The 16,940-nt window shown below is 48.1% G+C and overlaps 1 protein-coding gene across 1 annotated transcript in view; it reads right to left on the reverse strand.

Moving 5' to 3' along the window:
* The window catches only part of HORMAD2 (HORMA domain containing 2), a gene marked incomplete at its 5' end in the record, with an annotated part of 69,804 nt that overhangs the window by 21,014 nt on the left and 31,850 nt on the right, over positions 1–16,940 (reverse strand). The window lies entirely within an intron of this gene.

Raw genomic sequence — 16,940 nt, forward strand, 5'->3', positions numbered from 1 at the left:
TGATCACCTCCATTCTGCAGGCAGCGCCTGGCATCACGGAGCGCGGCGGGCACCACAGTGGCGGGCAGCAGAGCGTGCGCAGGGCGGGCACCGTGCAGAAGGCGGGAGCGGCGTGGAGTCGGAGCTGGAAGGAGGAAGGAGTGGCCCAGCATGGGTCAGAGCAGGGTGAGAGGACATTTGCCTGAGGAAGAGGCCCGGGCAGTGCGCACGCTCAAGCAGGGGCAGAGCGGGCAGGAGGCGGAGGTGGCTGCACACGCGTGTGCACGCAGCGGGGAAGGCGGGGGGGATGCGCGGAGTATTCTGGGGAACTCGGCAAGTAAACCGCTAAGGGTACAGGAGGCCGGGGTTCTCGTTACACTATGGAAACAGAAAAACAAAATGATCTTCATGCTGCTGGATTTGGAGTTGGCAGTATAGGTGTGAACTCGAATGGGACTTCCACACAGACACACAGATACAGGTGCGTGTGTGTGTGCGCACGCGCGCTCACATCTGCTCTCTAGTCTTTCCATTGAGAGAGCCAACACTGGCTGCTAAAAGGAACTGCTGCAAAACCAGGGGTCTTAAGAGATGACTGATTTCAGAACTGGAGTGAGGAAAGAACAGCCAGAGGTACGCAGCGCTCAAGACTCAGGGCGCGCAGGCTCCCGCGGCGAAGGCTTAGAGGGTGTGAGCAGCGAAGTCAGCCACGGAGGCCGGGCGTGGTGGAGCAGGACTACAGTCCCAGACAAGAGGACGGTGAGTGTGAGGCCAGCCTCAGCAACTCAGCGAGACCCTAGCAACTACTGAGACCCTGTTTGAAAATCAAAAATAACAAGGGCTGGGGTGTAGCTCAAAGGTAGACTACCCCTGGGCTCAATCCCCAGTACAATAGGTAAGTAGATAAATAAATAATCAAATAATAAGAAAGCAATGGAGAAAATAAAGGACTCATGAGTTCGTACTGATATAAGTAAATAAATGGGATGTTTGATGATTAAATTTACATTACAAAATACTTCCCTATAAACTACTTATTGATTGCAAAGGGAGAAAGAGAAAGTTCACAGTACAGAGCCTAACAGACAACACCTTAATCAAGTGATCAAATAAACACCATAATGAGAGCAATCAAAGTCATATGCCGCTAGAGGGAAGGAATGGCCACTCGGCACCGTTGCTGTGGGGAGCACCCTGGAGGGATCCCTCAGGAGCTTCGGTCAAACCCCCCTGAAGGGTGTTCTGCAGCGTGACGGACTGTCCTGTCAAAACACGCAGAGGAAGCCGGGCGTGGTGACTCACGCTCGTAACCCCAGCATTCAGGAGGCCGAGACCGGAGGATTGCAGTTCGCGGACAGCCTCAGCTACTTAGTGAGGCTCTTCGTAACTTAATGAGATCCTGTTTCAAAATAAAGAATAAAAAAGTGGGCAGGGGGTGTAGCTCGGAGGTCAAATGCCTCCTCTGGGTTCCATCTCCAGACCCGCAAAAACAAAACAAAGCAAAACAAAACACACAGAGATCATGGAAGCCTGTGCCAAGCTGGAGGAAGACGCCAAAGAAATCGAACGACTCAGCTGACACGGGCTCTGACCTGGGCCCTTCTGCTCTAGCAGCTGTTCCGGGAACAGCTGGCAAAGCCCGAGCAGGGTCTGAGGGCTGAGTGACAGCGACAGCGTCCGGCTGTCCTGGTACTAGGGAAGGTCCTCGTTTCTAGGAGTTACATCTACGGTGTTCAGTGGTGGTGAAGCAAATGGTAAGAAAAAACAAAAAGTATGATTTGTGCTATACTTGCAGCTTTTTTGGTAAACAAGATTACTTCAAAATAAATACATATAAAAATTCTGATTTGAAAAATTCATTTTTTAAAAACTTGTATTTTTTCCCTTTGATGGTATACATCTTTTACTGACAAATACTGTGTGATTACGGAGGCATTCTCTTTTGAGATGCTGCACATGGAGGTAAGGCTCCACAAGCTCAGGGGTCTAGAAAGGCAGGGAAGGCCACGGGGCCTGGAGCTGCGGGGAGCCGACGGGAGGCGGGGAAGAGCCACAGTCTCGGCCGGCACCAAGGCACAGCAGGCAGGCCAGGGAAAAGGCTGTGCGGGGCAGATTCACACCTTTATCTATTTATTTTTCGTGTACTGGGGATGGAGCCCAGAGGCATCTACCTCCAGACTATACTCCAATCCCTCCTTTTTGAAACAGGGTCACACTAAGTTGTGGAGGGCCTAAGTAGCGGAGGCTGTCCGCGAACCTGCGATCCTCCTGTCTCAGCCGCCCGAGTACTGGGATGAGAAGCCGGTGCCACCTCGATTCACACGCTGAAAGGTGATTCTGGGTGCTCCCTGTCATACAAACTGCACGGGCAGGAATAAGATCAGAAAGCCTGCTGCATAGGCACTACTGGCTTGGGCTGGAGTGCTAAGTGAGCTTGTGTGAGTGGTCAGGTTTGACATCCATGTGAAGCGGGAAGCTGACTGGACTTGCGATGGGCTGGACGTGGGTCGCGAGGGAGAGGAACCAGAAAGGGCTTCTGCTTCTAGGGGTGTGGCTGAGAACAGGATAAGCCATGGTGGTGCTTACCAAGATGGGAAAGACTGAGGCAGTGACATGACAGAAAAATAAAAAGAGCTGGGCGTGGTGGCATACGCTGGTAACCCCAGGACTTGGGAAGCCGAGCCAGGAGGATCGCAGGCTCACTATCAGCCTCAGCTACTTAGTGAGGCTCTCTGCACCTTAGTGAGACCCTGTTTAAAAAAAAATATGGCTGGGAGTGTAGCTCAGAGGTAGAATGGCCCTGGGTTCCATCCCCAGTATCATAAAAAATAAAAATAAAAATAATCATGGAATGGAGTTGTAGGAATGGGTGTCTGATTCAAAGGGGTTCTTTTTTTTTTTTTTTTTTTTTGTCTTCTTTGGAACCGGGGATCGAACCCAGAGCGCCACACCTGCAAAGCAGGTGCTTTGCCACTGAGCTACACTCACATGCCGGCCCCACGCCTGATTCAGATGGGTTAAAAGGAATAGAAGGCAGTGAAGTGGACAGAGGAAACAGGATCATTTTGCAAGATGGGTGTGATTTGGGCCAATGGGAAGAGAGGCGTTCTGGACAAGAAAAAATGTATTTATTAAGATATTGGGCCTGGCCGGGCGTGGTGGCGCACACTTGTCATCCCCGCGCTGGGGAGGCTGAGACGGGAGGATCGCACGGGTTCGAAGCCAGCCTCAGCTACTTAGTGAGGCTCTCAGCAACTTAGTGAGACCCTTTTTCCAAATAAAATATTTTTAAAAAAAAAAGGTCTGGGAGTATAGCCCGGAGGTAGAAAGCCTCTGGGTTCCACCCCCAGTACCACAAAAAAAAAAAAAAAAAAAAAAAAGATACTGGGCCTGAAATGAACTTGACCTGCTCTACACGTTGGGTAACATTGGGACATAAGCTGGGTGAGGTGGAGCAGGGCAGGAGCAGCCTGAAAGCCAGGCAGAGGTGTTCAGACTTGACGTCGTGGAGACAGGGGCAGCGCGAGAGTCCCCGGGGAGTCATACGCCGAGAGTGACGCTCAGAGCAGACCAGCCTGCAGCACACGTGGGGAGGAGGCCGTGGCGAGCCTGGGGGTGACGCGTGATTCAGATGGGGCGGCGGGGTCTGCCTGGACTCCTGACACAAGAGCACCAGGGAAGGCTGGAGTCCCGACACCTGACTGCTAGGGAGAATGCTCTCACGACTGCACGTAAGACCTGAGGCGGAGGCCATTCCGAGAGGCAGGAGGCCCTGGGTGTGGAAGGGGAAGGGCAGTGGTTAACAAACTGACACACGCACGTGCCCAGGGCTGCCACGGCGATACGCACAAGGCTAGAGCTGAAGGAGGGGTAAGATGTGTACACGGTGACAACCCACACGTGATGCTTAAGTCCCGACACTGGAAAATCCTCCAAAGGAAAGCGTGCAGACCCCCAAGAGTGTGGCGGCACGTGCCTCTAATCCCAGTAGTCGGGAGGCTGAGCCAGGAGAATGGCAGGTTCAAGGACAGCCTCAGCAACCTAGTGAGACTGTTTAAAAATAAATATAAAATAGGACAGGGGTAGAGCTCAGAGGTAGAATGTCCCTGGGTTTAGCCTCTAATGCCAAAAAAAAAAAAAAATCCAGTTGTGGTGGCGCATACTTGTAATCCCAGTACTTGGGAGGCTGAGAAAGGAGGATCACAGGTTCAAGGACAGTCTCAGCTACTTAGTGAGGCCCTCTGCAACTTAATGAAACCTTTTTTCTAAATAAAGCATAAAATATAGGGCATAAAAAAAACTAATTAGGAAAGTATCTATGTTGACTTTCATGCTATCTTTTTATTTCGTGTGTGTGTGTGTGTGTGTGTGTGTGTGTGTGTGTGTTGCTGGGGATTGAACCTAGGGGCATTTTACCTCCAAGCTACACCGCCAGGCCTATTTTATTTTTCATTTTGAAACTGGGTCTTGCTAGGTTGTTGAGAATCCAACTAAATTTGTTTTCTGCAAAGTACTATTGACTAAATTTGTGTGTGTGTGTGTGTGTGTGTGTGTGTGTGTGTGTGTTACTAGGATAGATCGGAGGGGCATTCTCCCTCCGAGCTAAACCACAAGCCCTATTTTTTATTCTTTATTTTGAAACAGGGTCTCACTGAGTTGCAGAGGCCTCACTAAGTAGCTGAGGCCGTCCGCGAATCGCGATCCTCCTGTCTCGGCCTCCCAAATGCTAGGATTACAAGTGTGCGCCACCACGCCCAGCTTATTGACTTAATAAAGTTATTTTGAAAAATCTGGATTTAAATAAAGCCTAATATTTCACTGGTTTAGTGTAATTATAACATTGTATTATTACAGATTTTAACCAAACAGAACATTTCGGTATTACTTTTAAAATAAAACCTTTCTTTTAATGCTAGTACTTGATAATACTAACGACCGAAGTGTTCCTACTTCAGATTCCTCACTATGCTCACTTGTCTTCTGCTCTAACACACTGCTACATTCTGGATACACACAGATTGTCAGTGTGGCTCTTCCCACTCACAACAGAAAAGAAACAATTCTCTGATAAGTTATAAAATGACTCATCCAAAAAAAAGAAATGACTTGTAATACTGATGGGAAAGTCAACTAACTTTAATTTCTCTTTGCATGGTTAACTGAGAATAACAATTACTGTCTGCAATGCAAAATAGGAAAAGAAACAGAAACACTTTTACTATTTAAAAAAAGAAATTTAATGAAAAAGGCTGTGTCTCAATGATCAAGAGAGAATGATGTGTGGTTTTCAAGGCCGAGTAATATTTTCTATAAATAATGTGCCCCCTTCAATGTTTTCAATAATCAAATCCACTTTCAAGAATCTGAGCTAAAGCCGGGCGTGGTGGCGCACGCTTGTAATCCCAGCATTCGGAGGCTGAGACTGGAGGATCGCAGTTCCTGAACAGCCTCGGTTACTTAATGAGGCCCTTTGCAACTCAGTGAGACCCTTTTTCAAAATAAAGAATGATAATAGGGCTGGGGGTATATCTCAGAGGTAGATGCCCCTGGATTCTATACTCAGTACCACGAAAAAAAAGAAAGAAAGAAAGAAAGAAAAGAAAAGAAAAGAAAAGGCCGGGCGTGGTGGCGCATGCTTGTAATCCCCGGGCTTGGGAGGCGGAGACAGGAGGATCGCGCTGGTGCTGGTTCGGAGCCAGCCTCGCTGGCTTAAGAGACCCTGTTTCCACATAAAAAAAGTTAAAAAATAGGTCTGGAGTGGAGCCCGTGGGAGTGTATTACGGAGGTAGAAGGGCTTCCAGGAACCCCAGTACCACCAAAAGAAGAAGAAGAAGAAGAAGAAGAAGAAGAAGAAGAGGAGGAGGAGGAGGAGGAGGAGGAGGAGGAGGAGGAGGAGGAGGAGGAGGAGGAGGAGGAGGAAGAGAGAAACTGAGCTATTCTTTTTTGGTTTTGTTTTTTTGTGGTACTGGGGATTGAACCCAGGGACATTCCACCTCTGAGCTATACCCCCAGCCCTTTTTACTTTTTAATTTTGACACAGGGTCTCACTAAGTTGCTGAGACTGGCCGTGAACCCGGATCCTCCTGTCTCGGCCTCCAAGTACTGGGATTATGAGCGTGCACTACCACGTCCAGCTAATCTGAGCTCTTCTTGCCAATACTTCATTGTATTGAACAAGATCTGTCTCATGAATGTGATACTGTAGAAATCATCAGACTACATCTTTAACAAAATACTTCAGAGTTTAGTGGGAAGGAAAAGAGAGCTGAATGACAGGGCTCCTGCTTTCAGCCACTGGCCAGGGTACAGAGCAACTCTCAGGGATTCGGAAGAGAGCTTTCTGGTCGACACTTAAGTGTAACTGTTTACTTTGGCACCAACGTACTTAAGAGTCTAGTTTCTTAAATCACAGAGCTGGGCAGTGCAGGTTTGCGGCCAGCCTCAGCTACTTAGTGAGGGCCTCTGCAACGTAGTGAGACTCTACTCCAAAATAAAGAATAAAAAATAGGGCTGGGGGTGTAGCTTGGAGGTCGAATGCCCCTGGGGTCCGTCCCCAGGACCATAAAAATCAAATCGTAGTCGGATCACTCCCAGTAGTTGGGAGTCTGAGATAGGGAGATGGCAGGTTTGAGCCAGCCTCAGCAACTTAGCAAAGCCCTCAGCAACTTAGTAACACCCTGTTTCAAAATCAAAAATAAGATAGGGCTGGGGTGCAGCTCAGAGGTAAGGTACCCCAGGTTCAATCCCCAATCCCACACACATACAGAAAAAACCACTTGCATTTAAATTAAATGCTTAGCACAAAAGATACTATTTTTAAATTGAAATAAGATATAGAAATCCATGCAAAATGCAAACTCTTTTATTCCATTTAGAAAGTAGGGATATAGTGTGTAGGTCTGGAACATGCTTACAAAGTGAACTGCATCAGAGCTTAGCTACTGTATAAGCTTCGGGAAAGTTTTTGGCTCTCATAAACTAACAAGAGTCATCTTCAAAAGCCATCATGTATATGAATTATTTATGCTTCAGTGAAATGAATGTGCTATAGGTTAAAAACATATTATTTAGATCAAAGTTCTTGCTTACAAAGAAAACTCTTTAAAAAAAAATCCGGCCAGGCACGGTGGGCACGCTTGTCATCCCAGCATCCGGGAGGCTGAGACCAGAGGATCACCGTTCGTGGCCAGCCTCAGCTACTTAGTGAGGCGTCTGCAACTCAGTGAGACCCAGTTTCAAAATAAAAAATAAAAAATAGGGCAGGGGGTGTAGCTCGGAGGTCGAATGCCCCTGGGTTCCATCCCAAACCCTCAAAAGAAAAAAAAATCTGGACAGAGTATTTAAACATCACTCTCTAAGATAGATACCAAGGATCAGGATCTCAGAAAATTAGAAAATTGTAATTACCTAAAAATATGGTGAACATATTAATTCTCAAAAAGCCGTATGGATTAATAAACTAGGACCACTAGTCTCCAAAGCAGCACAGTATGAACCAGTGTAGTGATAAACACCTGGAATCCCAGTATTTGGAAGGCTGAGATAGGAGGATTGCAGGTTCGAAGCCAGCCTCAGCAACTTAGCGAGGTCCTCTTAGTGAGGGCTCTTAAAGAGATCTTATTTCCAAATAAAAATAAGAAAGGTCTATGGGTATAGCCTGGAGGCAGAAGTCTCATGGGTTCCATCTCCAGTAACACACACACACACACACACACACACACACACACACACACACACACACAGTACATCTCATGAACAGTCTAGGAGACAGCATGAGTCCTCATCATTTTTACACTTGTCTTTATGTCTCTGTCAGAATTACTGAGTCCTTTAAGGAGACTGAGTAAACTGTCTCTGTTAGAAAAAAAGCATTTATTCTTCTCATCTTTTTATGTGTGTGTGTGTGTGTGTGTGTGTGTGTGTGTGTGTGTGTGTGGTCCTGGGGGTGGAACCCAGGGGCTTTTCTACCACCGGCCAAACTCCCAGACCTATTTTATATTTTATCTGGAAACCGGGTCTCACTAAGTTGCTGAGAGCCTCAGTTCGGAGCTGAGGCTGGCTTCGAACCTCCTATCTCCACCTCCCAAGCGCGGGGATTACAAGCGTGCGCCACCACGCCCGGCAGCATTTCTTCTTTAGCATCTAAACTTAGCATAAATTTGAATAAGATTCTGTCTCCAGTTCCTGAGCATATGCTGATTGGTTTCTTTAGGGAAGCAAGCGGGTCTGGGGCCGCCCTCCACGTGCGCGTGCCTGTCCAACTGAGAGCTGGGAGAGCAGGGCCAGCTCCCCGAGCGCTGTGAGGTGCCCTGTGCGCATGTGGCCTTTCAGGTAGGACTTAACCCAAAGCACCCCTGTTAGAAGTAGACACCTATCCTGCAAGTGTCAAAGGCGCAGAAAGTAATAAGGACACACTGAAGATGGGGTTTCCCAGGTGGCCTTACGTAAGTACCACTGTGCTGCTCTGTAATTCCTGGATCTCTTACTTGTGCTCCATGTCTATTATCTGAGTGGAATTAGGTTTTCAGAGTTCTTATAATTTAAGAATTTTTAAGTTTCAAATGTGTGAGCTGGGCGTGGTGGCACACGCTTGTAATCCCAGTCCTTGGGAGGCTGAGACAGGAGGGTCGCAGATTCAAGCACAGCCTCGGCAAGTAGTGAGGCTCTCATCAACCTAGCAAGACCTGTTTCAAAAATAAAAATAAAATAGGGCTGGGGACATAGCTCGGAGGTAGAATGCCCCTGAGTTCAATCCCAAGTACAAAAAAAAAAAAAAAAAAAAAAAACCTAAAATAAAATGTTTTAATTCCGAAGGGAAGGAGCCAGTTAGATGAACTTGTCTCCGTTGTAAAGGCGCTAGCCTCAGGGTGCCGCCACATCAAGTTAAAAACTGACTGCAGACACCTTGCAGCTCATCCTGACTTCCCAGCCGCTTGGTTCTCGGGTGTCCGGCCCAGCCATTACTGAAGTCAGTCTCCTGGTTATGTGGGCACGGCCCAAAGTTTAAATGCAGTTTTGTGACTCAGCCAAAATTTAGAAGATGCTGTGAATATCATTTTCAACTCGTGTAAATATATGGAAGTTTTAAAAAAAAATTTAAGCGTTTGCTTTCCTTATTTCTGAATCCATTGCTCAACTACTATCTCAGTTTGATTTTTTCTTAAATCTTATAGGTCACACTGGAAAGAGAATAGTGCAAATACTGAATAATTTCTACTGGTAAAAATTTTGCTATGTTTGCCTTTCTATGACTGACATAAGAAATAATTGAGAAAATTTGTATTAAAATCTTTTCATTTTAAATATTACAGTATTTTTATAAGTTGATTATGTTAAATCTTTTGGTCATTGTGTGGACTGGTATAAAAGCAGTGCAACTATTAAACTTAAATATGTAAACTTTCTAATTTTCTTTGTGTGTGTGGTACTGGGGATTGAACCCAGGGGTATTCTCCTGCTGAGCAATACTCCCAGGCCTATTTTTTATTCTTTATTTTGAAACAAGATCTCGCTAAGTTGCCGAGGGCCTCACTAAGTAGCTGAAGCTGGACACAAACCTGCGATCCTCCTGTCTCAGCCTCCCACGTACTGGGATTACAAACGTGTGCCACCAAACCTGGCTAAACCTTTTAAATTTAACAGAAAACTCTTATAATCTAAAAAGCTTTTAAAATTTTTGAATCAGAGGTTGCCAAGAGTAAAAAGATCTCAGCAAAGCCATGTGAAATATAGGAGAGTTGTGGAAAGTTCAGTATTGGAACTGCAAGTCACAGAGACACCGTTCTGATGCCACCACACTGGAGTTTACAACTTGCCTGCAATGTCTTTTGCCCTAATTTCTGCCAGTCAAAATATGATTCATCCACAAATCTCCAGCTTGGTGAAGCCTTCCCGCACAGCGCACTTCCGTATCCTGAAAGCACGGGCTTTAGAGCCCGAATGTGGTTGGAATTCCAGTCCTACTGCTTAGTCACCGTATGGGAGCTTTGGGCTAATCACTCCAAGTCTCAAATTCCTGGTTTGTTTGTTTGTTTGTTTGTTTGTTTGTTTGTTAAGGTTTTGGTTTTTTGTGGTATTGCGGGTTGAATCCAGGGCATCTACCTTCGAGCTACACCCCCAGCCCTATTTTTTATTCTTTATTTTAAAACCGGATCTCACTGAGTTGCAAAGGGCCTAAGTAGCTGAGACTGGCCGTGAACTGCCATCTTCCTGTCTCGGCCTCTCAAGCAATGGGATTATAAACGTGCGCCTGGCTTCAGCTTCATTTATAAAATCAGAATAATAGTACCTACCTTTTGAAATAGCTGGGAAAATTAAAAGCAACGATACACGCAAAGCCACAAGAACCGTGCGTGATCTCATTTATGGGCAGGAATATGTATGAGTGGCAGAGGGCTCGCCTCGCGTCATTCACAGAGCTCTAGTATTCTTCACCATAGTGCACAGGTGCAGTCTGTTCAGTTCTCAAGGACAAAAACTATTTCTTACACTTTTTTTTTTTTTTTGGTGGTACTGGGGTTCCTGGAAGCCCTTCTACCTCCGGGCTACACTCCCAGACCTATTTTATATTTTTTATTTGGAAACAGGGTCTCTTAAGCCAGCGCGGCTGGCTTCGAACCAGTGCGATCCTCCTGTCTCCGCCTCCCAACTGCGGGGATGACAAGCGTGCGCCACCACGCCCGGTGCTTTACACATCTTTTTGCTTAGCAGGGCATTAGCTATTAACAGGAATTCAAGAATTATCCCAGTGAATGTTAGCTTGAAAGAGATCTCAGAGGCCAACCTAGTCCAACTATCCCGCAAATCATGATTTTCTTTTGCAACATCTAGAGACACTCATCGACACTCTCACCTTGCACACAAGTACACACTTACATGTGAGTACAACTGGTGCACGGAGCTCACCCCTCAGAAAGCAGCCAGGACTACTGAGTGGTTGCCATTATTAGAAAACGCATCCCGTGGAGGTCGAGAAGTTGGCAGTTCTGTGAAGGGGTTTGATAATACAAGAGCTATTCTCAGGTTCTATAAAATTGCACTCCTGGTGCCAAATCCAAAGGAAGGAAGGAAAAGTGCTCTCACGTGTACAAAGGTGTTTGTTACAGAGTTATCGACTGATTGATTGTGGTTTTGGGGATACAACCCAGAGGCATTACCTCCTGGCTCCCTTCAGCGCTACTTTTAATAGCAAAATTAAAAAATTAAGCCGGGTGTGGTGGTGCATGCTTATAATCCCAGCATTCAAAAGGCTGAGACAAGCTGGGTGCAGTGGCGCACGCTTGTAATCTCAGCGCCTGGGAGGCTGAGACAGGAGGAGGATCACACAGGTTTGAAGCCAGCCTCAGCTACTGAGTGAGGCTCTCAACAACTTAGCGAGACCCTGTTTCCAAATAAAGTATAAAAAATAGGTCTGGGAGTGTAGCCTAGAGGTAAAGTCCCTGGGTTCCATCCCCAGTACCACAAGAAAAATAAATTTTTAAAAAAGGCTGAGACAGGAGGATTATGGTTTGAGGAGAGCCTCGGCTGCTTGGTGAGGCCCTTTGCAACTCAGTGAGACCTGTTTCAAAATAAAGAATAAAAAAATAAGACAGGCATGGTGGTGCATGCTTGTAATCCCAGTATTCAGGAGGCTGAGACAGGAGGATGGCGGTTCTTGGCCAGCCTCAGCTACTTAGTGAGGCCCATTGCAACTCTGAGACCCTGTTTCAAAATAAAGAATAAAAAATAGGACTGGGGGTGTAGTTCAGAAGTAGAATGTCCCTGGGTTCCATCCCTATTACCTCAAAAAAGAAAAGAATAAAAAAATAGGGCTGGGTGTGTAGCTCGGAGGTAGAATGCCCCTGGGTTCCATCCCCAGTACTTCAAAAAAAAAAAAAAAAGCCGGGCGTGGTGGCGCACGCTTGTAATCCCCGCGCTTGGGAGGCAGAGACAGGAGGATCGCGCAGGTTCGAAGCCAGCCACGCGCGCTGGCTTAGGAGACCCTGTTTCCAAATAAAAATGTAAAAATAGGTCTGGGAATGTAGCCCGGAGGTAGAAGGGCTTCCAGGAACCCCAGTACCACCAAAAAATATATAAATAAAATAAAATAAAATAAATAAAGAAGAAAAAGTAGGGCTGGGGTGTAGCTTGGAGGTTGAATGCCCCTGGGTTCCATCCCCAGACCTGAAAAAAATTATAAGACTTTCATTAATAACTTCATACCCAAATGAATGAATAGCTAGAGAGGAGAGAAAGGCCCGGTCCAGTTTTTGGTACGAAGTTATACGCAGAAGTCTGTTGCTGCTGTCTCTGGTTTTCCCCTCAGTGCTAGGAACTGAACTGCGGTCACACATGATAAGTGTGTTCTCTGCCACTGTGCTATGCCCATAGCCAAAATTTGTTTCTTATAATTTAAAAAGACCTTTTCTGTTTCTGTAGTTATTTCCCCTTTTTAGAGAAAAACATAGAGTACATCTCTGTAGACTCTGGAGTAAAAAAATTTCTTATGCAGCACCCTAAACTGCTGAATATAGCTGAAAAGATTGACAAATTGGACTATTTGAAAACTAAGAACTTCTGTCTATAAAATACTCTCTCATTAAGAGAGTAAAGGGCAGTTTATAAAGTTGAAGAAGATACTATACTCTAATGTGTCTGACAAAGGACTTCTCTGCAGAAGTCCTACGTGTCAATAAGAACAAAAGACAACTCAATATAAAAGCTGGAGCCGGGCGCGGCAGCGTGCCCTCGTCATCCCAGTGCTGGGGGGCGGGGACCGGGGGATTGCAGCTGAGTGTCACCTCAGCTACTGAGTGAGACCCTGTTTCTAATGAAATATAAAATAGGTCCGGGAGTGTAGCCTGGAGGTGGAAGGCCCCCGGATTCCACCTCCAGTACCACAAAAATAAATAAAGAAAAAGAAAAAAGAAAAAAACTGGCAAACAATTTGCAGAGGTAACTTCACAAAGATATTCAACATGGCCAATAAACATGAAAAATTGCTCATCTTCGTTAGTCATCAAGGAAATGCAAATTATTTATTTATTTTTCATTTATTTATTTTTTTTTTTTGCGTGTCTGGGGATGGAACCCAGGGGCATTTGACCTCCGAGCTACACCCCCTGCCCTATTTTATATTCTTTATTTTGAAACCAGGTCTCACTGAGTTGCAGAGGGCCTCACTAAGTAGCTGAGGCTGGCCACGAATGTGATCCTCCGGTCTCAGCCTCCCGAATGCTGGGATTACAAGCGTGCGCCACCATGCCCGGTTTAGGGAAATGCAAATTACAACCACAATGACATGCCATGTATGCCCAACAGAATGGCAAAAATTAAAAAGAAGCAATTCCAAGGGTTGATAAAGATATGAGGCAACCATAACTCACATACTATTTTCTTTCTTTCTTTTTTTTTTTTTTTTTTTCGGTACTGGAATCAGAATCCAGGGACATTCTACCTCTGAGCTACACCCCCAGCCCTCTTTTTAATTTTTATTTTGAAATGGGGTCTGAGTTGCAAAGGGCCTCATTAAGTAGTACTTGAAGCTGTCCTGTCCGTGAACTGCGATCCTCCTGTCTCAGCCTCCCCAATGCTGGGATTACAAGCGTGCCCACCACACCCGGCATGCGCGCACACTACTGAGGACTGAACCCAGGGGCATTCTACTTATGAGCTACACCTCCAGCCCTTTTATTCTTTATTTGGAAACAGGGTCTCACTAAGTAGCTGAGGCTGTCTGGGAACCTGCGATCCTCCTGTCTCAGCCTCCCAAGCGCGGGGATTACAAGTGTGCGCCACCACACCTCGCTTAGTTTTTACTTTTGAAATAAGGTTTTGCCCCCTGGAGAAACCGGGCTCAGTACCCTGGGTTCCGGGCAGGGGTTGCGCGGAGCACACCAGCCGGGGCCCGGGTCGTGGGACCCTGGGCCCCAGGCGGAGTAGTGCGGATCACTCTGGACCCATAGGGAAACCGACAGGGTTACAGTGCTACTGAGTGCCTGATCCCACTACCTCCTCAAACCACATATATTGTCTTCTCTTATTAAAAAAAAAAAAAAAGGAACAGAAAAAGAAAAATAAAAATATCGAAGAGGAGGTAAGAAAGCCGTTATGGATGCCAGGACACTGGAGATGCAGACAAAAGTTATCTAAATGCACTGGAACTTATGGAAAAATTCCCCGTGAAAGAGGACTGCTATTTCTCTACATTGTTAAGAATCTCGGATATCACCTGTAAGGAGAGAGTTTAGCGGAGACCAAGGAGAAAGGCGGTGTTGAAAGAGGTTTCCGTGATGGTGGTGGAGACTTGTATTCAGGAGAAGCAGAAACCGGATCCTACCAACCTTATTTTTTTGGAGAAATTACACCAAATGTCGAATGCTACCATCACGCATGCATGCTTAGGAACACTGGACAACATTCAGAGTGGAAAAAGAGCCTGGGAAGGAAGGATTTGAAATGATGGAGGCAGTGGCAATGGCAGTGGCCAGTACTCAGGGGAGGCAGACATCTGATACATTACACCTGGAACCTTTGAAATAATAACCACAGAGACAGTGATCGGAACCTGCTGAGGGTTTAGGCAGGCGCCGGGGCCAGTGGCCGACATCGGAGCTTGCAGTGAGGCAAGGCCACTACTGAGGCCTCCGTGGCCGGGATTGGAGCCTGCCGAGGGGTTAAACCGATGCTGGGGCCAGCGAGGCCGGCATCGGAGCCTGCCTTGAGGCAAGGCTGGTGCTGGGGCCTCCGAGGTCAGGTCTGGAACCTGCTGAGGGGTTAGGCCGGTGCTGGGGCCAGTGAGGCCGGCATCGGAGCCTGCCGTGAGGCAAGGCTGGTACTGGGGCCTCCGAGGCCAGGATAAGAGCCTGCCGAGGGGTTAGGCCAGTGCTGGGGTCAGCGAGGCCAGCATCGGAGCCTGCTGTGAGGCAAGGCCGGTGCTGGGGCCTCTGAGGACGGGACCAGAGCCTGCTGAGGGGTTAGGCCGGTGCTGGGGCCAGCGAGGCCGGCATCGGAGCCTGCCATGAGGCAAGGCCAGTATTGGGGCCTCTGAGGCCAGGATAAGAGCCTGCCGAGGGGTTAGACCGGTGCTGGAGCCAGCGAGGCCGGCATTGGAGCCTGCCGTGAGGCAAGGCCGATACTGCGGCCTCCGAGGCCGGGATAAGAGTCTGCCGAGAGGTTAGGCCGGTGCTGGGGCCAGCAAGGCCGGCATCGGAGCCTGCTGTGAGGCATGGCCGGTGCTGGGGCCTCCGAGGCCAGGATCGGAGCCTGCCGAGGGGTTAGGCCGGTGCTGCAGCCAGTGAGGCCGGCATCGGAGCCTGCCATGAGGCAAGGCCGATACTGGGGCCTCCGAGGCCAGGATAAGAGCCTGCCAAGGGGTTAGGCCGGTGCTGGGGCAAGCGAGGCTGGCATCGGAGCCTGTCGTGAGGCATGGCCGGTGCTGGGGCCTCCGAGGCCAGGATTGGAGCCTGCCGAGGGGTTAGGTCAGTGCTGGGGCCAGCGAGGCTGGCACCGGAACCTGCCGTGAGGCAAGGCCAGTACTGGGGCCTCCGAGGCCGGGATTGGAGCTTGCTGAGGGGTTAGGCCGGAGCTAGGGCCAGTGAGGCTGGCATCGGAGCCTGCCGTGAGGCAAGGCCGGTGCTGAGGCCTCCGAGGCCGGGATCAGAGCCTACCTTGAGGCAAGACCGGTACTGGGGCCTCCGAGGCCAGGATAAGAGCCTGCCGAGGGGTTAGGTCGGTGCTGAGGCCAGCGAGGCCAGCATCGGAGCCTGCCGTGAGGCAAGGCTGGTACTGGGGCCTCCGAGGACAGGATAACAGCCTGCTGAAGGGTTCGACCGTTGCTGGGGCCAGCGAGGCCAGCATCGGAGCCTGCCATGAGGCGAGGCCAGCAACGAAGCCTGCCGTGAGGCATGGCCAATGCTGGGGCCTCCTAGGCCGGGAGTGAAACCTACCGAGGGGTTAGGCTGGTGCTGGGGCCAACGAGGCCGGCATTGGAGCCTGCCATGAGGCTAGGCCGGTGCTGGGGCCTCCGAGGCCGGGATTGGAATCCTGCCAAGGGGTTAGGCTGGTGCAGGGGCCAATGGCCAGCATTGGAGCCTGCCATGAGGCAAGGCCACTCCTGCGGCCTCCAAGGCCGGGACCGAAGCCAGCTTAGGGGTTAGGCCGGTGCAGGGGCCAGCGAGACCAGAACTGGGGCCTCCCATGAGGCAAGGCCGCTGCTTGAGCCAGAGAGGTCTGGATCAGTCCACTGAGTAGCCAGGTCAGTACTGGGGCCGTCAAGAGTGGGATCGGTACTTGCAACGCATCATGCACAGAGAAATATCACAGAAAATATATAGCAGACGCTTCTCTTAATCAGCAATAACTAGGAGGAAAAGGGCAACAGGAAGAGGTTGAGCTATAGAAAGGGCCCTATAGTGAAGCAACTAATGTGACCAATCAGAGGGTATGTAATACTGGAGGACGGAGCCTCTTTAAAACGCAGGAGGTACATAAACAAATGTATCAAAGTAAATCACCAAAGAAGCATGCGATGGAGGGAGGGGGAGGGATTGGGGTGGGGGCTGGAGGAGGGCTAATTGGATAATGTGTGCTTGTATATCCTCTCAAGTCCTGTACTCCAATGTGATTGATATATGACTACAATGCACCAATTTAAAAAATAAATTAATTTAAAAAAATAAAAAAGAAATAAGGTCTTGCTAAGTTACCAAAGAAGAAACTTCAATTTTTCTAAACTTATGGGTACCTTTAATAAAAGAAGTATATTGAAAAACATTTTGCCTTTTTTCTCCTAGTCGTGGACAGTTCCATCTAAGATCCTATACTTTCTTCGTGAAGACTGCACTTTTTTAGTTTGAAAACCCCTTGACGTCAGAGCTAGCTTTGTCTCAGGTTTTATACCTGGCACGCCCCACTGGACTCTGCTGTTGTGATGTGACCTGGCAAGTGTCAGCTGTGTTTAGCCGAGCAGGGAGGCTCCGGCA

This window comes from Muscardinus avellanarius, assembly GCF_963383645.1.
Source record: "Muscardinus avellanarius genome assembly, chromosome: 21".
NCBI classification, from domain to species: Eukaryota; Metazoa; Chordata; class Mammalia; order Rodentia; family Gliridae; genus Muscardinus; species Muscardinus avellanarius.